This window comes from Bubalus bubalis, chromosome 9 (assembly GCF_019923935.1).
Source record: "Bubalus bubalis isolate 160015118507 breed Murrah chromosome 9, NDDB_SH_1, whole genome shotgun sequence".
NCBI classification, from domain to species: Eukaryota; Metazoa; Chordata; class Mammalia; order Artiodactyla; family Bovidae; genus Bubalus; species Bubalus bubalis.
Genome location: NC_059165.1, coordinates 2,812,756 through 2,837,120, shown reverse-complemented (window position 1 = coordinate 2,837,120; position 24,365 = coordinate 2,812,756). Strand labels below are relative to the sequence as shown.

The following is a 24,365-nucleotide window of genomic DNA, read 5'->3' as shown; positions in this document are numbered from 1 at the left end:
CCGTCCAGCCGTCGGGCAGGCCCTTCCAGGCGGCCCCGGCTTATCGCCCCCGGCCCGGCCGCTTCCCGGCGCGGGCGGGCGAGCCTCCCCAAGCTTCCTGTGACGACGCCGGCCGCCGCCCGCAGCCCGCCTGGCGGGCCTGGAGCCCGGGCCGCGCCCCGCCCCCCGGGAGCTGGTGGGGGAGGGCCGGGGTCGGACGGCAGCGCCCGCCCCCGGCCGGCGCCCATTGGCCGGCAGCTCGCGGGCGCCCGGAGACCGGAGCGCCGCCGGATTGGCAGCGAGGGCCCGTGACGGCTGCGCCCATTGGCTGGGGCGGCCCCGTGACGCGGGGTGGCGACGGGCTCCCGCGTCCGAGGGGCTCCCGCTTGTCAGGTTCTAGGTAGGTGAGTTCCGCGCCGCCCGCGGCGGGCGCTGTTGCCTAGGGCAACGCGGGGAGGTGGGGTGGGGAGCGGGGGAGGCCGGCAGAGAGCCTGGGCCACGCTCCGCGCCCGCCGAAGGGCGCCCGGGGCTCCGTCCCCGCCCTCAGCCGCCGCCGCCTCCCGCTCCCGGCGGCTGGGTCTCCGCGGTGTCCCGCGCCCGCGGCGGCGCGCCCCTGCTCGGGGCTCGGGCCGGCCGCCCGCCTGACTGGGCGAGGCCCGCGCTCCTCACCGCCCGCGACTGGACGCTGAGGGGGCGCGTGCCTGCGCCGCGGGGCTGAGGCGGCGGGGTGAGGCGGCCCGGCGGCCCCGCCCGCTCGCCGGGTGCGGGGGCTGCGCGGTGCGGGGCGGTGCCGGGGCAGCGCGGGCGCCGCCCATCGCGCCCGCACCCCCTGGTCTCCGCGGAACCTTCGGCCCGTCCTGGCGCCGCGGCTTCTCAGAGCCGCTCCGCCCGCCCCCAGCTCGCCCTGTCACCCCTGACCCCCAGCGTCCACGCCTCACCCCCCCCCTCCCCCGCCGCGGCCCGCAGTGGCCCTCGGGGGGCGGACGAGGTGCGAAGCTGGCTCCGCCGGGTCCGCTCCCTCCTTGCCGATTAGGGCTGGGGAGGTGTCTGGAGGCACCTGGGGCCAGCTCTATGCTTCGTCTCCCACATTCAGGTTCCACCTTCCGAAACACGCTACCTGGGTTGGTGTTGGTAGGGTGCTACGTTTTGCACAAATTAACTGTGAAGCCGTGGCTTTTTACTTTTGTGCATTTATGATTTTGATAGGCAGTGCAGTGCAGCCCACCGTGTGTTAATTTCATAAGGCTGGCACTTTCGTTTTCGTTTGCCTTAGGGTTAAAAAGCCTTAATCTTTTAAATTCGGAAGCCACTGTATATATATTCGTAGCGGCCCCACTATCGGTTTGACATAAATTACTCTAAAGGTGTGGTGCTATTTTTTTTCTCTTTCTCCAGATGTTTTAAAATACTAAATTGGCAAATGGAGTCAGCGATGTAAAAAGTCTAATAGAAAAATCAGTAAGAATAGACCAAAACTATTTCAGTGAATAAAGACTAGAAAGCATGTTTCAGCTTACGGAATGGGGACTTGAATTTTGCAAAGTGTGGTTCTTGGGCTGAGCAGTGCTGTCGTCCTGCTGTATCCACCTGTGTGGGCTTTAGGAAAACAGACACGTGAAGAGCCAGGCGTTTTGTCAGTCAACGCAAAGGAAGACAGTGTGTGCTTTGTCATCTGGGTCGTCGTTTCTGCTAGTTCTCTTGAGCCAAGAGAACTGTTTTCAAAGGGAGTACATAGGCATACTTGGAAACCTATTTCCAGTTTCTTCCATGAAAGACCTTTGCAGAAGATCTGTTTCTCTTCATTAAATATATACCATGTAAAATTATTTGGGGTCGGGTTAATGCAGCTTCTACACTATTTCAAAGTTTGATGTAAGTAGTTGAATAAATAAGTCAGGCTTTTGGTAGACCTGCCCTTTTCATTTCATCTTCAACTATTAATGTAGCTATAACTGTGATCTGTGAACATTTCACGTTTGCCTTTTTCCCCTTCCAATATTTCACGTTGAAAAATTTCAAACAATACAGGCAAGTTCAGTTGCTGGTGAATACTCACCAACTACACAACAATAATAGGAACAGCTGTTAAATGGTATATACTAAGGAACAGAAGAACTGAAATGATCAACTTTGAAAACCAGAATAAATATGTATTATACCAAAATATTGTCAAGTGCTTATTTCCGTTTGTAGATGGAAATAGTGTTTATAAAAACCATAGTAATTGAATTCTGTGAGACCATTATAAAGCAGTCATCATCTTTGTAAAATCAAGGCCTTAAGTTAATTGTGTTTTGGTAATCAGAAAAAAAAAGGAAATCTAATGAACTTGTTATACAAATAAAAGTTTTGTTTTGAAATTGGACTTGTGTTAATAGATTATACTTTTGTACTTGATTTTTAAACGAGCATGTTTTGCAGATGAGTCGAAGGGACTATCATCTATGCACTGTTTTGGTAACATACTTAATAAATTGAATCATCCGTATGTATGTTGTTTTGGAATAAGAATGTTTTTGTAGTGGAAAAAGAAAGCTTACGAACATGAACTTTTTAAATATAACTTTTCCATGGAAAAGGAACTAATTTAGAGAGATTGAAGTTAATTTTGGTAGGAATCAAAGCTATCTTGCGTGTTATTTCATGGTGATGCTAAAGGAATATTTTAATACGAAACTTCAATTTATGATAAAAAATAAGAAATGGATATAAATTCATGCATGTGTATATTATATTTATAATTTTCCCATACTTAGGAAATTCCTGCCCTTTAAGTATGTAAATCCTGCTTTTCAGTTTTTTTTGTTGTTGTTGATAAGTTGCTAAGTTGTGCCTGACTCCTCTTTGCAACCCCATGGACTGCAGCACACCAGGCTTCCTTGTCCCTCACTGTCTCCTGGAGTTTGCCGAAGTTTGTGATCATTGAATTTGTGATGCTAACCAGACATCTCATCCTCTGCCACCTTCTCCTTTTGCCTTCAGTCTTTCCCAGCATCAGGGTCTTTTCCAGTGACTCGGTTGTTCACATCACGTGGCTAAAGTATTTCAATTTTAGTATGCCCCAAATCTGTTTTTCATACTTAACAATATTTTATTCTTAAATATTGAAATTGAGTTGTGCCTCAGAATGTATAGATCTTTGGATTGCCTCATTATTTTTTCATATGTCATTTGACTTTGGCACGCTTCAGTTCAGTTCAGTCGCTCAGTTGTGTCCGGCTCTTTGTGACCCCATGAATCGCAGCACGCCAGGCCTCCCTGTCCATCACCAACTCCTGGAGTTCAGCCAACTCATATCCATCGAGTCAGTGATGACATCCAGCCATCTCAGCCTCTGTCTTCCCCTTCTCCTCCTGTCCCCAATCCCTCCCAGCATCAGGGTCTTTTCCAATGAGTCAACTCTTCGAATGAGGTGGCCAAAGTATTGGAGTTTCAGCTTTAGCATCAGTCCTTCTAATGAACACCCAGGACCGATCTCCTTTAGAATGGACTGGTTGGATCTCCTTGCAGTCCAAGGGACTCTCAAGAGTCTTCTCCAACACCACAGTTCAAAAGCTTAATTCTTCGGCACTCAGCTTTCTTCACAGTCCAACTCTCACATCCATACATGACCACAGGAAAAACCATAGCCTTGACTAGACGGATCTTTGTTGGCAAAGTAATGTCTCTGCTTTTCAATATGCTATCCAGGTTGGTCATAACTTTCCTTCCAAGGAGTAAGTGACTTTTAATTTCATGGCTGCTATCACCATCTGCAGTGATTTTGGAGCCCCCCAAAATAAAGTCTGACACTGTTTCCACTGTTTCCCCATCTATTTCCCATGAAGTGATGGGACCAGATGCCATCATCTTCATTTTCTGAATGTTGAGCTTTAAGCCAACTTTTTCACTCTCCACTTTCAGTTTCATCAAGAGGCTTTTTAGTTCCTCTTCACTTTCTGCCATAAGGGTGGTGTCATCTGCATATCTGAGGTTATTGATATTTCTCCCGGCAATCTTGATTTCCAGCTTGTGCTTCTTCCAGCCCAGCGTTTCTCATGATGTACTCTGCATATAAGTTAAATAAGCAGGGTGACAATATACAGCCTCGACGTCCTCCTTTTCCTATTTGGAACCAGTTGGCATGCTTACATATGGTTAATTTTTCATGCCATGCCATTGGGAAATAAAAGGGAACAAGCAGGGCATAGTTCTGGAACTTTTGAAAGAATAAAATAGATGTTTTTTAATCAAAGCTCCAAATCTTCCCTTCCATCTCTTTCACCCATTTTTTTTATTATGAAAGTTAAGTGCTTTAAAATCAAATCAGAAAACTACAGAAGAAAAGTAATTCCATGATAGTTAATGTTTTGGAAAATAACTGAAGCTCTTGTTTCTTCTGTAACACTCGACCAATCTTTGCAGTTTTATGGTCTTCATTGCAGAATGTCAGCACTTACATCTAAACTTGGAGGAGTTCCTGAACTTGAGACTCAGTTAGCCTAAATTAGAAGAGGGCTCCAAGATCTGGAGGAAAAATGGAAAAGAATCAATAGAGAACAGAATAGAGTCAGAACAAAAGAATCAGACCCAAGCAATTACCCACTTTTTCTTTTTTCTTAAGTATAAATATAGTCCTAGTTAACCTTATGAGACTGCTGTATAACTGACAAAGTATGAAGCCTTTCACGTTTTGTCTAAGTAAGATGACGTTTACTTGCTGCCTGTCTACAGAAATTTTTGGATTTTTCTCTTTTGGAGAGATACTTCATGTTCAGCTTTTAAAAATTTAATGTCATGCATAACTTGGAATTATTTCCTAAATATTAATTTAATAATTTATTTCCTAAATATTAATTTATACAAACTATGACTAATTTTTAGCCTTATAAGTTACCACTGCTCACTATAAGCTTAATATTGCCTCTTCCTTCAGAAGGTTTTGATTAAAAGACTGTAAAGTTCAATGTATGTGTTTCTTGTGAGATTGCAGGGTATAGTGAAAAGAAAATTCTTTTTATTTTGGAGCCAGATAATCTGGGTTTCAGTCAGAAATTAGGATTTTCTTTTGTGGGATCTTGAGCAGGTTTTTAAAAACCTCTTTAAACCATAGTTTCTTTTTTTTTTTTTTTTAACTTTTTGGTTCTGTATTGGGATATCGCTGATCAGCAATGTTGTGAGTTTCCAGTGACCCTAAAGGAACTCAGCCATGTATATACATGTATCCATTCTCCCCCAAAGTCCCCTTCATCCAGGCTGCCACTTAACAGTGAACAGAGTTCCGTGTACTATACAAAAGTCCTTGTTGTAAGTCATAGTTTCTTCATCTGTAAAATGGGGATGATATTAATAAAATTGCCTCATAAGGTTGTTATGAAGAAGAAATGAGACAGTCGAGGTAAAGTGCTTAAATTTAGGGAGCACGCAGTCCCTTTCCCTGTAGTTTTCATTTTACCTCTTCGGGTGTTACTGTGTTTATTCTGCCATCCTAAGAGCCCCTAAGTTTTAGACTTTGGAAATTAAAGTAATGTACATTAAATGGACTGAAATTGAAAGACATTTACATTTGTACTAACCAAATAATAGAAGTATCTCAGATTAGCTGTTTTTTTTTTTTTTTTTTTGTAATAGTTCTTGGCTTATTGTATCTCAGTAGTGATAATCAGAAATTGACCTTAAATGATTTTTACCTCAAAATATGTCCAGTTTGTCTGAATTCCTGAATTATTTTTCTTTCATATTAGATTATCATCTGTTGTTGGATGGTTTCCCTACATTCCTTCCAACCACAAATATTTGCCTAAAAGTGGTACAGAAAAATGTTACCTTCTTAAATCTCTAACTAATGCACCCCACCACTTTAAACTACATTTACTTAATCTGTTTAAAACTTTGTTTTCAAATGTAATAATACACAAAACTCTTGAGTGTTTTCTGTCTCCTACAGAAATGTCTCCTCCAATTTCCTATAGGATTATTTTTTAGGGAGCAATATATCCCTATTTCAAAATGTGTGTTCAAAGTGTGGGATTTTGATTCTTAAATAATGCAATTATAATTAAATACACAGACATCCTGTAGTTTTTGGGTGTTGTGACAAACTCTGAATTGAGATAAGATTTGAACTAAATAGTCTTTACTGTCTCATCAGCAGGAAAACAAAGATTTTGTGGTTTAAGTCAGTGATTCTCAATGTTTTCCCCCACCCCAGTACAAGATGTGTACACGTGTGACATATTCTAACACGTAGTTTGCTAGTATGCCCTCTGTAATTCCATCTTGTGATGGAGAATGACACTGCGATAGGGATAAACTTGAATCTACTCTTATTGAGGAAAGTGGGTCATTAAAAAAAGCCAAATAGCTGTTATCAGTAACAAATCCTCGAGACACACCTTGTAGTACTGTCATTGAGGCCCTAGTTATTTCTGCCTTTTCCTGAAATGAGTACTCTTCACTTTTCCATGTCAGTCTTGTAATGCTACAGAAGAGATGACTAATTTTATGTAATTGATACTGAAGAGCCTTACATTTTTAAGAGTAACTGATGATGAACGTTTAAAAATATTTGACTAATAGCACCATGGTCTTTATAGTAAATAATATTACTACAGAAAAATTGAAATTGGTTTTCCAATATAAGTTATTTTGCTTACAGAAAATGTATTTCCAAAGTGGGACAAATGGTTTTAGGAAAAGGGGAAACTCTTAATAGAATATTTATATTCTAGGTGTTTAGTATAAATGATGTTCTTTACATTCTCTCAATCAGAAGAAATTTCTTTAAAATTACATTTTGTGGATGAAATTGCTCTTAAATAGTTCATCCTACATAGAAGTAATATATGTAATATATAAGTTGAAGTAAGATTTAGAAAAATTATATTCATTATACTCTTGGCATTAGCAAGTGGTATTTCTTGAAATCTTTGCATACCTAGGATATAATTACCTTCATAAAATGCAGTCAGATTTAATTGAAAAATTCAGGTGATCCCTTCAGACCCTTAATAATTCTGTAAACAGAACTCCAGTCCTCAAAGTTGTTAAACAATTTTTTTTTTTTTTGCTTCTGAAATGAAGGCTGGATGACTTTACATTACGTTATTAGTGTACATACGAAGTTTCTTCTACTTGGCTTTTCTTGTCTGTGGGTTTGTGGACTGGAAGAGTGTTTCTGGCTTGCTGCACTGCCACAGAGTTGAAGAGTTCGTCCTCGGTCAGTGCGGTGCTTGCTGCTCGCTGCTGTTTCTTGGTGATATTTGACAGCAGTCAGACTCTCAGGAGTTTGTGTCCCTTCTGCTCTCTGGATGTCTTCAGCTTGGGAGGGTTTCCCAAGCTTTTCCCGTCAGGCGTTCGGGCTTTTTGTTAATTTCACATTCTGCAAACAAAACTGCATTTGACTTTTCTACCAATATTCAGTTTTGGCAACAGATGCATCGGTAGCCACCTAGCAGCCACACGATTACTTCATGAGAATGTTTATACAGTATTCTGACTTTCTCTTGAATTATATTTGCTTCAGAATCACATGCTTTCTACATACATTATTATACAGATTAGCCATCGTTTTAACTTTCATTGAGGATTGAAAATTTTGCTTTGGTAGGAGCAAAAGAAACATGGTAAGCACTACCTTTTCGTTTGTTTTAGTGTGAAGTTTGTGGTGTCTGGTGGAATTTCTAATGATTCTCATCCAGTCACTGTTGTATTTTTTTTTAATCCATCCTGAATTTGTTCCAAATTCATATATTCTAAGTACCATCACTTTGTCAAGCCTCTTTGCTTTCTATAAGTTGAATAAATTGCCAGTAGAAGAGGAATTAAAGGGAACGGAACAATGCTGTCGTCTCAGGTAATTTTTAACGACAAATAACTTGATAAATCATTATCCCAATTATTTATAAATGATTATGTTGGACAAAGGATAAGAATTTTCATCTAGACTTATATATAATATAGCTTTTTACAAAGCAGGAGACTGATTGCTTTCTCTTACCAATAGTTATGTACATGTATGTATGTATGTATATGTATGTATATGGGCTTCCCGGGTAGCTCAGTGGGTAAAGAATCTGTCTACAATGCAGGAGATACAGGAGACATGAGTTTGAGCTCTGGTTCGGAAAGATCCCCTGGAGGAGGAAGTGGCAGCCCACTCTGTTATTCTTGCCTGGAGTATTCTTGCCTGTCCATGGACCGAGGAGCCTGCCTGGCAGGCTACAGTCCATAGGGTTACGGAGAGTTGGACACGACTGAAGCAACCGAGTATGCGCGCACACACATACATATTGTATTATAATTCTTTTTATGCGTAACCCTTTATCCCCTCCTCAACATTTTAACCTCAAAGTAAGAAGCAATTTCTGTCTGTAAAAGTTTTTGAGTACATTGCATGGATTCAGATATTGTTATGAGTGAGGGGCATTGGCATTTCTTTAGTACTTGCTAAAAATGTTAGACTTTTCTATGCATTTGTTTTGATTTTCATCACAACCTTGTAGATTGGATAACTTGTATTTTCATTTTGTGATCTGGAACCAATCTTAGGTCATATCCAAGGAGATTCTGCAATAAAGTGATACCTGGGATTTGAATTTAGGTCTTTCATATAAATGATAAACGTTAAAATATAGTGAACCATTAGAAGTCCTGGATTTAACATCAATTTCATCCACTTGGGAGTGACTTAGAGTTCGTGTTGAAATATCTGAAGTGTTACTGAAATAATTTCCTCTTATTGGAAGTGAGATCCTGAGATATTCATGACCCCACCCAGCTGCCCAGTGTCCACATGTCACCTTGACTGTGTTCTCAGTTTGAAGTTATCCTGTATAATAACTTTCGTCAAGTGATAAAACGTTGCTGCTTTGTAAAAAAAAAAAATTATTGAAAAGGAATACAACTGCTAGAAGTGAAGGAAAAGTATAGGCATAAGAAAGTGGTAGATCGTAGCCAAAGGATAGACATTTTTCAATATGTTTAAAATGGAATGGTGAGTCCCATGAATCTGGATGTGAATCAGTGTACTTCTAGGGAAACAAAAGTTGACTTGTGAAACATCATTATTTAATGTTCAAGCTCTGTCAAAAATTCTCATAGTTTTTAGATTTTTTGAAAATGTCAGGGGTCTTATATTCATAATTTCTATCCCATTTCCCTTCTCTCTCACACTTAACAATAATATTGAAAGAGATTTCACTCTAAGTAGCTGCTCCTGTTTACAAGTTAATGTCATTCTGACAAATATCTTAAAATACTAACATAAATAATAGCATTCTCACTTACGATTTGGGTGTCCTTTTCTGAGTTTTACAATTAATTATAACAGAATAGTCGCTAGTCTGTGGTGATGGCCTTTTTCTAAGGTTCTGATGTTCTATTATTATTTTGGATCTGATTTACCCTAAGATTGAAGTGGCTTTGCTTAGAGACACTTGCTATTACATGTCTTTACAGTAGCTTACATTATAAAAATAATGCAGAAATGTTCTGTGTTATTCAGGAGGCAAGTTGTTGCAGGAATGGGACAGAAAGCAGGAAGTTGTGGGATTCTTCCTTTTTTGGTTGTTTAACAAATGCTATATTCACTTCAGGTAAGGTCTTACTTTTTGGCTACAGGGGATTTTAAAACACAGAGAAGTTTCACACTGTTTTCTTGAGGAAGAGTAGATGTTGTGCAAAGAGCATTAGAACTAGACCCACTTAGGGTTGGATCTGTGCTACCAGCGATTAGGTGTATGAATTTAGCAAATAATTTTAATTCTTGGACAGCAAGGAGATCCAACCAGTCCATCTTAAAGGAAATCAGTCCTGAATATTCATTGGAAGGACTGATGCTGAAGCTGAAACTCCAATACTTTGGTCACCTGATGTGAAGAGCTGACTCATTTGAAAAGACCCTGATGCTGGGAAAGACTGAAGGCAGGAGGAGAAGGGGACGACAGAGGATGAGATGGTTGGATGGCATCACCGACTCAATGGATATGAGTTTGGGTGGACTCCGGGAGTTGGTGATGGACAGGGCGGCCTGGTGTGCTGCAGTCCACGGGGTCGCAGAGTCGGACACAACTGAGCAACTGAACTGAATTTAATTCACATCACTTCAGGTTGTTTGTTTTATTTTTAGTTTGAAAACTAACACCACTTTTGTCTGATAACTGGTAACTGATATTAGATTTTTCAATATCTTTCAGTTGCATGAGACCAAAACCCCATTCACAGTGTCTCAGGGCACTGGGACCAAGAGGGGTGTACTCTCTTCAGCTGTGGATGGACTGAGGGGCTCAACCGACGACCTCAGCAACCTCGGTGGCTCTCTCTTGTGTTAGATGTGCTTTCAGGTAGAATTTTTCCTGTGGCACTCCCTGTTGGCTTAACAGTGTTTAAGGTTAGCAAGCCCAGCCCAGACAGCCCTTTTCCTACTCGTAATTTTAGCAAAGGCCCTGGGGTTGCATTTCATTGAAGGAGTTGGGTCATTTTTTCATCCTTGATCCTGTGGTCCGGGCAGTTAGCATACGATGATAGCCCAGATCTGAATCAGGTATGAACTACTGGAGCTGAGACTAGGAAGCGTGGTCAGTCCCGTGGTGGGAGCCAGGTAGACAGAGAGACCAGGTGGGAGGTTCACTGAAGCAGGAGGAAGGTCCTGTGACTGTGGGGAGAGGGAGTGGATGCTAGACCAGCGTGATGAAAAGGCTTTCGCCGCAACCTTCCCAGCTTGCCTCTGTGTCCTTCCTCACATAGAAACCCTTGAAAAAATGCCCTCCCCTAACGAGATGCAGCTTCCAATGCATCTACCACTTGAGCCCAACAGAGGAAGACAACTCAGAGACTTGTTTAATTACTGCTTAAGTCTAGGATCACTGGGCGATTTCTCTCAATTCTGTTTGAAAAGACAGCCTTAGGGTCAAGGATCTTACAGTTCAGTCATAAATATAACTGATTATAATAAAGCCAGTGTTCAGTGATAGAAGAAGAAGAATCTAAGGACAATAGAAACTCTGAATCGGAAAAGAGAAAAAGGGGAAGAAACCCACGGAGATTTTCCAGTTCACACTGTGTACATATTTCATTGGTCAGGGGTGGCACGAACTCTTCGCCTTGGCAATGGAATCAGATTTTTGGTTAGCCAATGTGTCTGTCCATTTTCTCCCGCCTGGGAAGGTCGTTGTCGTGTTTCCTCCTGGTCACGGCCAAGATGGGTGTTGAGAAGAATGCCCTTACTGGGGGCTGCGTGGCCTCAGGAGCCGCTTCGCTGTTGACGAGAGGTTGGAGTCCAGGGAGATATTTTGAGGGTTGGGCAGTAACAAAGCTTTGTTGGGAGTTTCTTTGGCAATACAGCTTTCTTATGAACTTAGTAAGTTTTTGATTTATTTTTATTTGATTAACTTCTCCCAGGTTCCCAAAGCCCAAATCCTGGTCTTTGGATCAAACTGTTGCCTGGTATGTCTCTAAACAGCTCTGCCACCCTAACCCAGTGAGTGGGTCTCCAACAGGCGGCTTTTTTTTTTTTTTTTTTTTTTAACCCTTCAGGGGCCTTTAGCGATGTCTGCAGACATTATTATTGTCACAATAGGGGGTTGAGGGGTGAGTAGGCAGGTACTGCTGGCGTGGAGAGGTAGTGCCCCAGGGTGCTGATAAACATCCTGCCATGCAAAGAACAGTCTCCCACAACAAAGAATTTTCCAGTTCAGTGTGTCAATAGTAATGAGATCTGAAATCAAGCAAATCCTAGGCTTCTCAACCTTCATCTTGGCCTCCATCTCTAGGCCATTCTGAGCAACTTCTTGGAAGTAACAGTGCGCACTCATCTGTCCCTGCTCCGAGGGCATTGATATATCTTTCGCTAGGATGCTTGTGTTTTATTGACCTTTTATTTTGTGTGGTTAAAAGCCGGATTTTAGTTTAGGGATATTTGATTTTCAGCATTGTAATTTGCAAGATTATCAGCCATCTTGGATTTGCGGTAAAAGACTGAAAAGGTTTTCCATTTATTAAGACTTGACTCAAAGTGTGCCGCTTTTTTGAAGGGCCTTACTGAAGACTGCGGCATAGTAGGCAATATACCAACATCCTGGCATTTTTACCAAGTGTCCTCCTGTTCCATTCTTAGTAGGCAAGCAGTCTGATTTTCAAGAGCTGTGAGTTTACTAGATGTTTTGCTGATTATGGATCAGTCACTTCTTACCCTATATTAGAGGGTACCTCTTTGTTTTGTATGTGTGGAAAAATGCGTGACACACAGCTTAGGAGCCTCCCAGCACATGTTTGTTGCATAAAATAATAAGTAAGCCTTGTAGCTCAGTTGGTAAAGAATCTGCCTACAATGCAGGAGAAGGAAATGGCAACCCACTCCAGTTTTCTTGCCTGGAGAATCCCATGGACCTTGGGCTGCCAGGCTTCTCTGTCCATGGGGTCGCAAGAGTCAGACACGACTTAGCGACTGAGCCACCAGAAGCAGTTTATTGCCTCGTGTTACTAAGTGCAAAACACTAATGGGGCTGAGAACACCCTGCACAGGGAGAGAGATTACTCACTGAGCGGATCTGAGGGGAGAGAGGTAAAGTGTCTTTAGATTTATTAACCTAGAATACTGGTCAATATGAGTAAAAAGTATGATGTACCATAAGAAATGTATGAAGAAAAGAATGTAAGTGAATGTCTACCCGGGAAGGGAAGGAAAGGACTTTATTTCCCTGAAGCTCGTTGGAGGTCCCTGTCTTTAGGGAGTTACTCTTTCCATTTCTGAGTCTGTCTGTTACAAAGGTATCCTCGTAGTACCTTTTCCTTAGGAGACTCGGACTGAGCAGGGACTTGAGAAATGCAGAGAGAATTGTTTCCCTGCAGTAACTCCGAATTCCAGCAGCTGCATCTGAACTCCCCTGAACTAAAGGTGTGATTAAAGCTAGAGACAGAATGTTTTCAGAGTTTTCTTTCCTCTTGTCATCTCCTGGTGCTTCTTTGGGTTGGCTCACTGTCAAGTAGGAACTTAGTGTGTTCTTTTAGTTGAGCAGTCTCGGCTGAAAGTTGTCTTTCCGGTTAGTTCCTATAGAATTTTTCGATTGAGTCTTATCAGTCCAGTTGGGTCACATGCTCATGCCTGAACTACTGCTTCGGGCAGGGAATATGCTGATGGTCCAGACCTGGATGCCTGGTCCATCTGCACCTCTTCCAGGAACTTAAGAGTGGGAAATGATTGGTGCCATCCATACTATAGAGATTGACAACCGAGAGGGGTAGTTCAACAGAAGGAAACTGAAACGCTGCTGCCCAAAGAAAGGGGGCTTCCTAGGTGGCGCTAGTGGTAAAGAATACACCTGCCAGCTCAGGAAACGCAAGAGACGTGGGTTCAATCCCTGGGTCGGGAAGATCCCCTGGAGATGACAGCCTGCTCCAGTATTCTTCCCTGGGAAATTCCATGGATGGAGGAGCCTGTCGGGCTGCAAAGAGCTGGACACAACCGAGCCCCATACTGCTGCTAAGTCACTTCAGTCGTGTCCTACTCTGTGTGACCCTGTAGACGGCAGTCCACCAGGCTCCCCTGTCCCTGGGATTCTCCAGGCAAGAACACTGAAGTGGGTTGCCATTTTCTTGGAAGTGAAGACAACACAGGTCAATCTCATACACATGCAGTTTTCGTTTTTTAAGAAATATATGTATTTACTTTTGGCTGTGCTGGGTCTTGGTTGCTGTGTGGGCTTTTCGCATTGTGGCGAGTGGGGGCTACTCTTCATTGCGTTGCTTGGGCTTCTCACTGCGGTGGCTTCTCTTGTTGTGAAGCGTGGGCCTGGAGCGCACGGGCTCAGTAGTCGCAGCACGCAGGCTCGGCGGCTTCAGCTCCCGGGCTCTAGAGCGCAGGCTCAGTAGTTGTGAAACCCGGGTCAGGTGCTGTGTGATATGGGATCTTCTTGGACCAGGGATTGAACCTGTGTCTGCTGCATGGGCAGGTGGATTCTTAACCATTGAGCCACCAGGGAAGCCTGCAACTTCCTTTTTTTTTTTTTTTTTTTAAGACTTAGGCCCTTATTGTATATTATTATATTGTATAATAATATATTGTATATATTTTATTCCTACCTAATCTATTTTTCACCTGACGTCATGGACAAGAAATTTTCTTTGAAAACATGATTTTAAATGAATATAAAATGAAATCTGAATTCATTGCCTAATTTCAGATGTTTGGTTTGTCAGAATTAGATTTTGGTTTATCAGAATTGGGACATTCCTGATTAGAGAAGCCGGAGAAGTAAAGCTTAGAAAGAGAAGTAGGGCCAGGACGAGGGTGAGGCGAGAGAGAGACCGGGACACACAGCGTAGGTCGCTGCTCACTTTTAGGGTCGTGCAGCTGCAGGGAGACACTTGGTGGCCCTGAGAAGGAGTGTGTCTCTATTTTGCACCCCGGGTCTCTCTCCCGTGTCAGCCTAGTCCTCTCACAAAGGGAAGCACCTTCAGGGAATAGGAACTGTGTTTGGTTATGAGTGTGAGTTAGAGATGGTAGCCTGTGCAGTTGACCAAGTTGGTGGGGATGATTAAGGTGAACTAGAAAGTAATTATTAGACATTTTCACTTGTTTGTAGAAACCTTTGCTGGGCTCTGATAAGGATAATAATACCTTTGAAGTAATACAAGGAAGGTAAGTTTTATTCATGGGTTTGTTTGAACAAGGAAATGTTCCATTTAGAGCTACTACCCTGAAAGCTGTTACTTATTTTTAACCCAAACTATTTCAAGTGGAAAATATGACTTTTTCATTGAATAATATTGAATTTTTATTAAACAGTAAAGATTATAGAAGAGACTTGAGTTAAGAGAGTGATGCATAAGTAACAAATGGGTACTTTCACTAACTTCCTTGAGACGTTTGCCACTTCTCAATGTCAGATATGAAGTCCCAGTTGAATAGTTGTCTTTTGTGTTCTTAGGTCTTTGAAAGTCATGTTTCTTTATCAAAGTGAGAGACTAGAATATGGAATTCTAGACAGTTCTCAAGTTCCTTTGCTGATCAAGAAGCTGAAAAAACTTTTAATTAAATGAATTGTCCAGTAATTTTGAAGTCTGTGTTTGAGTGGATTAGATGACATATGTAATGTGTGCACTTAGGGACACATTCACTACAGTTTTGTTTCTTGGAAATCCATAAGTAATACTGCTTACTATAATACTGAAGGTTAGACTGAAGCTACTCTATTGAAAGCAGTTTAAGAGAGAAGTCATGATTAAAATTTTCATACTAAAATACCATCTTAATCAATACCAAGTATTGATTTTATCATTTACTGTTACAAATCTTGTTAAAGCCTTACTTTACACCAAGTGTACAAATCAGAGGAAGTCATATTCACCTTGGAATTTAACCATTCGGTAGTCACTTGTTTGGTGGCTGTAATGCTACAGGTATTGTGTGGGATGCTGACTGTATGTGTGGGATGCTGATTGTATGTGTAGGGTGCTGTCTGTGTGTGTAGGGTGCTGACTGTATGTGTGGGATGCTGACTGTGTATGTAGGGTGCTGACTGTATGTGTGCGACGCTGACTGTATGTGTGGGATGCTGACTGTATGTGTAGGGTGCTGACTGTATGTGTAGTTTGCTGACTGTATGTGTAGGGTGCTGACTGAATGGGTAGTTTGCTGAGTGTGTGTGTAGGGTGCTGACTGTATGTGTGCGATGCTGACTGTATGTGTAGGGTGCTGTCTGTGTGTGTAGGGTGCTGACTGTATGTGTGGGATGCTGACTGTATGTGTAGGGTGCTGACTGTAAGTGTGCAATGCTGACTCTGTGTGTAGGGTGCTGACTGTATGTGTAGGGTGCTGACTGTATGTGTAGGAAGCTGTCTGTGTGTGTGGGGTGCTGACTGTATGTGTAGGAAGCTGTCTGTGTGTGGGGTGCTGACTGTATGAGTGGGATGCTGTCTGTGTGTAGGGTGCTGACTGTATGTGTAGGATGCTGACTGTGTAGGGTACTGACTGTATGTGTAGGATGCTGACTGTATGTGTGGGATGCTGACTCTATGTGTAGGGTGCTGACTGTATGTGTGGGATGCTGACTGTAAGTGTGCGATGCTGACTCTGTGTAGGGTGCTGACTGTATGTGTAGGGTGCTGACTGTAAGTGTGCGATGCTGACTGTATGTGTAGAGTGCTGACTGTATGTGTAGGGTGCTGACTGTATGTGTAGGAAGCTGTCTTTGTGTGTGGGGTGCTGGCTGTATGTGTAGGGTGCTGACTGTATGTGTGGGGTGCTGACTCTATGAGTGGGATGCTGTCTGTGTGTAGGGTGCTGACTGTATGTGTAGGATGCTGACTGTGTAGGGTACTGACTGTATGTATAGGATGCTGACTGTATGTGTGGGATGCTGACTCTATGTGTAGGGTGCTGACTGTATGTGTAGGGTGCTGACTGTATGTGTAGAATGCTGACTGTAAGTGTGCAATGCTGACTCTATGTGTAGGGTGCTGACTGTATGTGTGGGATGCTGACTGTATATGTAGGGTGCTGACTGTATGTGTAGGATGCTGACTGTGTAGGGTACTGACTGTATGTGTAGGATGCTGACTGTGTGGGATGCTGACTGTATGTGTAGGGTGCTGACTGTATGTGTAGAATGCTGACTGTAAGTGTACAATGCTGACTCTATGTGTAGGGTGCTGACTGCATGTGTGCGATGCTGACTGTATGTGTAGGGTGCTGACTGTATGTGTAGGGTGCTGACTGTAAGTGTGCAATGCTGACTCTATGTGTAGGGTGCTGACTGTATGTGTGGGATGGTGACTGTATGTGTGGGATGGTGACTGTATGTGTGGGATGCTGACTGTATGTGTGGGATGCTGACTGTATGTGTAGGGTGCTGACTGTATGTGTAGGGTGCTGACTGTATGTGTAGAATGCTGACTGTAAGTGTTTGATGCTGACTGTATGTGTAGGGTGCTGACTGTATGTGTAGGGTGCTGACTGTATGTGTGGGATACTGACTGTATATGTAGGGTGCTGACTGTATGTGTAGAATGCTGACTGTAAGTGTGCAATGCTGACTCTATGTGTAGGGTGCTGACTGTATGTGTGGGATACTGACTGTATATGCAGGGTGCTGACTCTATGTGTAGGGTGCTGACTGTGTAGGGTACTGACTGTATGTGTAGGATGCTGACTGTATGTGTGGGATGCTGACTGTATGTGTAGGGTGCTGAGTGTATGTGTAGTTTGCTGACTGTATATGTAGAGTGCTGACTGTAAGTGTGCAATGCTGACTCTATGTGTAGGGTGCTGACTGTGTAGGGTGCTGACTGTATGTGTGGGATGCTGTCTGTGTGTGCGATGCTGACTCTATGTGTAGGGTGCTGACTGTATGTGTGGGATGCTGACTGTATTTGTAGTATGCTGACTATATGTGTGCAATGCTGACTGTATGTGTAGGGTGCTGACTGTATGTTTGGGACGCTGACTTATGTTTGGGATGCTGTCTGTGTGTGTGGGGTGCTGACTGTATGTTTGGGACGCTGACTTATGTTTGGGATGCTGTCTGTGTGTGTGGGACGCTGACTTATGTGTGGGATGCTGACTTATGTGTGGGATGCTGACTTATGTGTGGGATGCTGACTTATGTGTGGGACGCTGACTTATGTGTGGGATGCTGTCTGTGTGTGTGGGGTGCTGACTGTATGTGTAGGGTGCTGACTGTAGTGTGTAGGGTGCTAAGTGTAGTGTGTGGGATGCTGACTGTATGTGTGAGATGCTGATAATAATCCCTGTCTTTAATTTTGTCACAGTTTAGTGGAAGAAGAGGAATTATAATAATACTTTCATTGTATGTAGATGTCCAACCCATTCGAGCATTGAGACCCTTGCCACATCTGGGAGTGAAATGCTTAACTAGGGGCAAAGAAGGGATGCTTTTGGAAACGGGTCAAGAGCTTAGATGAGTAGGGGACTTGGAAGATATTCCTGATGTACCGTGTTTGGTTAGCTTCCTGACCAGGAAGAAAGGAGTAATGTTATTTATCGGTTGAAGTATGTATGTTAGTCAATCAGTTGTCTGACTCTTTGCCACCTCATGGACTGTAGCCTTCCAGGCTCCTCTGTCCATGGGATTCTCCAGGCAAGGATTCTGGAGTGGGTTGCCATTCCCTTCTCCAGGGGATCTTCCCGACCCAGGGATTGAACCCGGGTCTGCTCTACTGAGGCAGGCTCTTTACCGTCTGAGCCAAGGTTGGAGATGTTTATTGGTAACATCTGTATGTTTCACGTGATTCATGTGAAGGTGAAGGAGGCAGGGGAGATGACAGGATATAGAATAGACAAACAAAAAAGAGAAGCTTGAAAGGAAAGAGTTGATTATAAACCAAGAAGTCAAAGTTAGAAATACAGAGGTGTGAGACAAAAAGTCAGAAACCGTGATCGGGGTGTAAACCTCAGATTTCAACATCAGCGACAGAGAAGAGAGTCAGTGGCCAAGGAACATCTTAGAGATTCTCCTAGCTTCAAGGATTGAGAGAACAGCCATGCTGGAGCTCATGTTAGACAGGGAAAGTAGGTGTCTGCCAGGAGCATCCTTCCCAAACCTTCTCAGCCTTTGACTAAGTTTTTCTTACATAGTTATTTCTTAGGCTGTAATATCTTAACATATTACATATAAATATTTAAAATTTTGCTTCTTCTAATATGTTTCAAACTTGAAATTGGTTTTATGCTGTGAAAATGGAGGAAAAACATGAATTAACTTTTCAAAACTGAAGATGCAGGTTGGGGAGAAGATAAAATGCTTTACTCACGGGGAAAGTTGTGGAAAGAAAGGGAAGAGAGGAAGCAGAGAATGGACAAGCTAGGTAAGCAGAAGATCCTGGTTTTCAATGTGGTGAGCCTGGTGAAGTGTAGGAGCCCACCACACTCCTTGTGTCCATTTTTTAGCTTTCTGTCCGTAGGGAACAGTTCTGACTTGTTGAATCTCTTCTTGCAGCTCATGTTTTCTGCATAGACCTATGGTCGTTCCCCGTGAGACTTCACTGCTCGTTTTCTCAAGTGTCTTCCTCACCCCTAATGCATTGTCCTTCAACATGGATCTGCTACTTTAGCTAAGATATGACCAGCAACGAATAGTAGTAAGGTAGGATTACTGTACTCTTCTTAGAAAATTACTAAATATATATATATACATATATATACACACACATACATGTGTACACATGTATGTGTGTGTATATATATGTATATATATATATATATATTTTTTTTTTTTCTCTCTCTCAAACTGAAGCAGTTTTGGCTTGTCTTAATTTCATAGTGTTCTTTGTGTTAGATTGTTCTCCTGCCTAGGCAAGCTGCGATCATTTTATATTTGTGTTACTAATTTTTAGCTTGGCATTTATTCTGAATTCTATTAATATCTGTGATGTAATTACTCTTTTTTTTTTTTTTTTTTTTTCAGCTAACACAATCAGCAGAAGCCCAATCTGTATCTCTTCCCTGACCTGGGTGCTCATCTGTCCCTTATTTTCAACTCTGTGGCACCAAACTCCATGTATTTTATTTTTCTTCTCAAAGACTTATTTATCCTTCTGGTTTTTGTATTTCTACTAATAGCATTAGTAGTCCATTATTTTAACATAGTCCTATATTCATTTACTGTTTTATTCATTCATTTAATGTACAGTAATAGACTTCTGTTTAAGGATCAGAGAATTTCTTGATTCTGGGGATATAATGATGGATAAATTGGATATCCTGTCTTTATAGCTTATATTCTTGAGGTTATTGTTGTTGGTGGTGGTGGTTTAGTCACTAAGTCGTATCAGACTCTTGTGACCCCATGTGCTGCAGCCCGCCAGGCTCTTCTGTCCATGGGATTCTCCAGGCAAGGATACTGGAATGGGTTGCCATGCCCTCCTCCAGGGGATCCTCCCAACCCAGGGATCAAACCCAGGTCTCCTGCACTGTAGGCAGATTCTTTGCTGCTGAGACACCAGGGAAGCCTGTATTCTAGAAATTGGGACAGGTAAAAAAATAAGCTGGCAAAAATAATTATGAATTGCAGTATATATTTTTTGAAGGGAAGCAAATGACTTGGAAATACGGTCTCAGGAGCCACTTTAGATAGCAGAGTCGCAAAAAGCTCCTCTGAGGAGTTGGTATTGAAGGGGAAACCTGTGTCTGAGAAGGAGCTGTTTCCCGGAGGCTGTGTGGGAGGGCAGCGGTGGTGATGGTTTCGGTGGTGGAAGCGTTCTTATTAGAAGGAGTAGAAGGGTGAAATAAGTCAGACAGAGCGATGCTGTGTGCGCTCGCTTTTTTCTGCGGAATTTTAAAACGCCAAACGCGTAGAAATAGAGTGGAATTGTAGTTGCCAGAGGCTGAGAAGTGGAGGAAATAGGGAGGTGCTGGTCAGAGTACAGACTGCTAAATTATAAGATGAGTAAGTTCTGGGGATCTCATGTAGAACATGGCGACTTTAATTAAAAATGTTGTATGCTTGAAAATTTTCAAGAGAGTAGTTTTGAAATATGACCCCCGCTACACACAGCTGTAATTATGTGACGGTATCTCCGTGTTAACCGGCCTTGTGACAGTCCTCACGGTGTATGCGTGCATCTAATCGTCACAGTGTGGAAGTCACACTTACGTATGTTGGATGCCAATAATATTTCAATAAAGCTGAGTGGGAAAAAAGAAAAAAAGGAATAGAGGGTACAGAAACTTTGGAGGAAAGAGCTTGGTGAATTTGAGGAACAGAAAAAACTTCAGTGTGGCTGACATAGTGGGAGAGACCAAGATAGGTAGGAAGAGGTTACAGAAATATTCAGAGTTTTGAAGGGTTTGGCATGTTGTCTGTTTTGTCCTTAAACGATATCATCATTCTAGCTACTATGTGAGGAATGGACTGAGTGGGCTGAAGGTAAAAGCTGACAATTTTAGGAGCTAAAGTGAGAGAGAGTGGTGCCCTGATAAGATGCTGGCAACAAGAGGGAGATGGATGAATTTGAGATTCCTTTTAAAAAAAAAAATCTATGGGTATTTTTGGTGTGGAAAGCGACAACACACTCAAGGATGATTTTTGGGTTTTGAGCAACTGTGTGGATGCTAGCATCAGGTACAGAATCTTTTTAGTTTATTATCTTTCCTGTTACCTCAAGGATTGGTTGTTTTTCCAAAAGGGAAAGTAATTATAATGCTACAAATAGCATTAGTGCTGGAAATAAAAGCATCTGACAAATTTGTTACATGTACTAGTTAATACTTTGTTTTGCTTTATCTGTGGCTCAAATTGACGGTTTTTAATTCAGTAGAAATTGCATAGATATTAAGTAGATCATTCCAATTTTATGTTACTTATTTTATAAGTTAATTAGTCATAGCTATCTTTTTTTTTTTTTTGCTGAAGAAGTTTTACAATATTTTCAAAAGAGAGGAGTTAATATTTATTGTCTGTGTTCTATGTGCCAGGCATTTGGCTAGCTGTTTTAAATGTTTCTTTTGACAGTCCTGTGTCTTCATATCTGGTTATCTTTTGAATTTTAGACCTGAGAAGAAGTAGTGGAGTAATGGGGCTTTTAGCTGGAAGGTTACCTTAGAGGTCATCCACTTCCTCTGCTTTTAGCTTAGCTGAGACCTACGGCGGGCCGTGAGCTGCCCAGGATCACCGCGCTGCCTTTACCTCTGGCGCGTGCGTGCAGCCGGCAGCCCCGCGTGCTGTCGCCCCCTCAGGATTTCATTCTGAAAGTGCTCAGTGCTGCGGAGAAAAGGGACCGTGCAGGGCGGTGAGCACCCACACTGCGTTCATCTGCGTCTGCTCACCCCAGCATGCTGCTACATGCTCTCTATGCATTTATATATTCTAAAAACCACTTGAAAATATATTACATATATCTCTTACATTATATTACAGTATATAAAATTAAGCATGTATTTCCTAAGAATATGGATAATTTTTTGCATGATTATAATGTCAGTATTTATTTAAGAAAATTAACATTAGTTTAAGAATATGTCTAATGTAATGTTTCATATACGTATATCCCTAGTTGTCCCTGAACATTTTTTTTGTTTTTTTTAGTTTTTTGGATTCAAGATTCAATTGGGTTTCTTTTTTTTTTTTTTTCATACATGATATTTTACATGTTTCAATGCCATTCTCCCAAATCTTCCCACCCTCTCCCTCTCCCACAGAGTCCATAAGACTGTTCTATACATCAGTGTCTCTTTTGCTGTCTCGTACACAGGGTTATTGTTACCATCTTTCTAAATTCCATATATATGCGTTAGTATACTGTATTGGTGTTTTTCTTTCTGGCTTACTTCACTCTGTATAATAGGCTCCAGTTTCATCCACCTCATTAGAACTGATTCAAATGTATTCTTTTTAATGGCTGAATAATACTCCATTGTGTATATGTACCACAGCTTTCTTATCCATTCATCTGCTGATGGACATCTAGGTTGCTTCCATGTCCTGGCTATTACAAACAGTGCTGCGATGAACATTGGGGTACTCGTGTCTCTTTCCCTTCTGGTTTCCTCAGTGTGTATGCCCAGCAGTGGGATTGCTGGATCATAAGGCATGTCTATTTCCAGTTTTTTAAGGAATCTCCACACTGTTCTCCATAGTGGCTGTACTAGTTTGCATTCCCACCAACAGTGTAAGAGGGTTCCCTTTTCTCCACACCCTCTCCAGCATTTATTACTTGTAGACTTTTGGATCACAGCCATTCTGACTGGTGTGAAATGGTACCTCATAGTGGTTTTGATTTGCATTTCTCTGATAATGAGTGATGTTGAGCATCTTTTCATGTGTTTGTTAGCCATCTGTATGTCTTCTTTGGAGAAATGTCTATTTAGTTCTTTGGCCCATTTTTTGATTGGGTCATTTATTTTTCTGGAGTTGAGCTGTAGGAGTTGCTTGTATATTCTCGAGATTAGTTGTTTGTCAGTTGCTTCATTTGCTATTATCTTCTCCCATTCTGAAGGCTGTCTTTTCACCTTGCTAATAGTTTCCTTTGATGTGCAGAAGCTTTTAAGGTTAATTAGGTCCCATTTGTTTATTTTTGCTTTTATTTCCAATATTCTGGGAGGTGGGTCATAGAGGATCCTGCTGTGATGTATGTCAGAGAGTGTTTTGCCTATGTTCTCCTCTAGGAGTTTTATAGTTTCTGGTCTTACGTTTAGATCTTTAATCCATTTTGAGTTTATTTTTGTGTATGGTGTTAGAAAGTGTTCTAGTTTCATTCTTTTACAAGTGGTTGACCAGAGTTCCCAGCACCACTTGTTAAAGAGATTGTCTTTAATCCATTGTATATTCTTGCCTCCTTTGTCGAAGATAAGGTGTCCATATGTGCGTGGATTTATCTCTGGGCTTTCTATTTTGTTCCATTGATCCATATTTCTGTCTTTGTGCCAGTACCATACTGTCTTGATAACTGTGGCTTTGTAGTAGAGCCTGAAGTCAGGTAGGTTGATTCCTCCAGTTCCATTCTTCTTTCTCAAGATCGCTTTGGCTATTCGAGGTTTTTTGTTTTTCCATACAAATTGTGAAATTATTTGTTCTAGCTCTGTGAAGAATGCTGTTGGTAGCTTGATAGGGATTGCATTGAATCTATAGATTGCCTTGGGTAGTATACTCATTTTCACTACATTGATTCTTCCAATCCATGAACATGGTATATTTCTCCATCTGTTAGTGTCCTCTTTGATTTCTTTCACCAGTGTTTTATAGTTTTCTATATATAGGTCTTTAGATTCTTTAGGTAGATATATTCCTAAGTATTTTATTCTTTCCGTTGCAATGGTGAATGGAATTGTTTCCTTAATTTCTCTTTCTGTTTTCCCATTATTAGTGTATAGGAATGCAAGGGATTTCTGTGTGTTGATTTTATATCCTGCAACTTTACTATAGTCATTGATTAGTTCTAGTAATTTTCTGGTGGAGTCTTTAGGGTTTTCTATGTAGAGGATCATGTCATCTGCAAACAGTGAGAGCTTTACTTCTTCTTTTCCAATTTGGATTCCTTTTATTTCTTTTTCTGTTCTGATTGCTGTGGCCAAAACTTCCAAAACTATGTTGAATAGTAATGGTGAAAGTGGGCACCCTTGTCTTGTTCCTGACTTTAGAGGAAATGCTTTCAATTTTTCACCATTGAGGATAATGTTTGCTGTGGGTTTGTCGTATATAGCTTTGATTATGTTGAGGTATGTTCCTTCTATTCCTGCTTTCTGGAGAGTTTTGATCATAAATGGATGTTGAATTTTGTCAAAGGCTTTCTCTGCATCTATTGAGATAATCATATGGTTTTTATTTTTCAATTTGTTAATGTGGTGTATTACATTGATTGATTTGCGGATATTGAAGAATCCTTGCATCCCTGGGATAAAGCCCACTTGGTCATGGTGTATGATCTTTTTAATGTGTTGTTGGATTTTGATT

At 41.8% G+C, this 24,365-nt stretch overlaps 1 protein-coding gene across 15 annotated transcripts in view; it reads left to right on the top strand.

Annotated features, from left to right (window-relative positions):
* The first annotated feature begins 255 nt into the window (after positions 1 to 255).
* The window catches only part of FER (FER tyrosine kinase), a 479,416-nt gene continuing 455,306 nt past the window's right edge, over positions 256 to 24,365 (top strand). For 14 of the 15 annotated variants that reach the window (XM_044947250.1, XM_044947251.1, XM_044947254.1 and 11 more), the window contains exon 1: positions 256 to 379. The gene's annotated coding sequence lies outside the window, so the exon portion shown is untranslated. Of the gene's footprint in view, positions 380 to 18,914; positions 19,062 to 24,365 lie in introns of all 15 variants that reach the window. The other variant, XM_044947249.2, reaches the window with a different exon arrangement.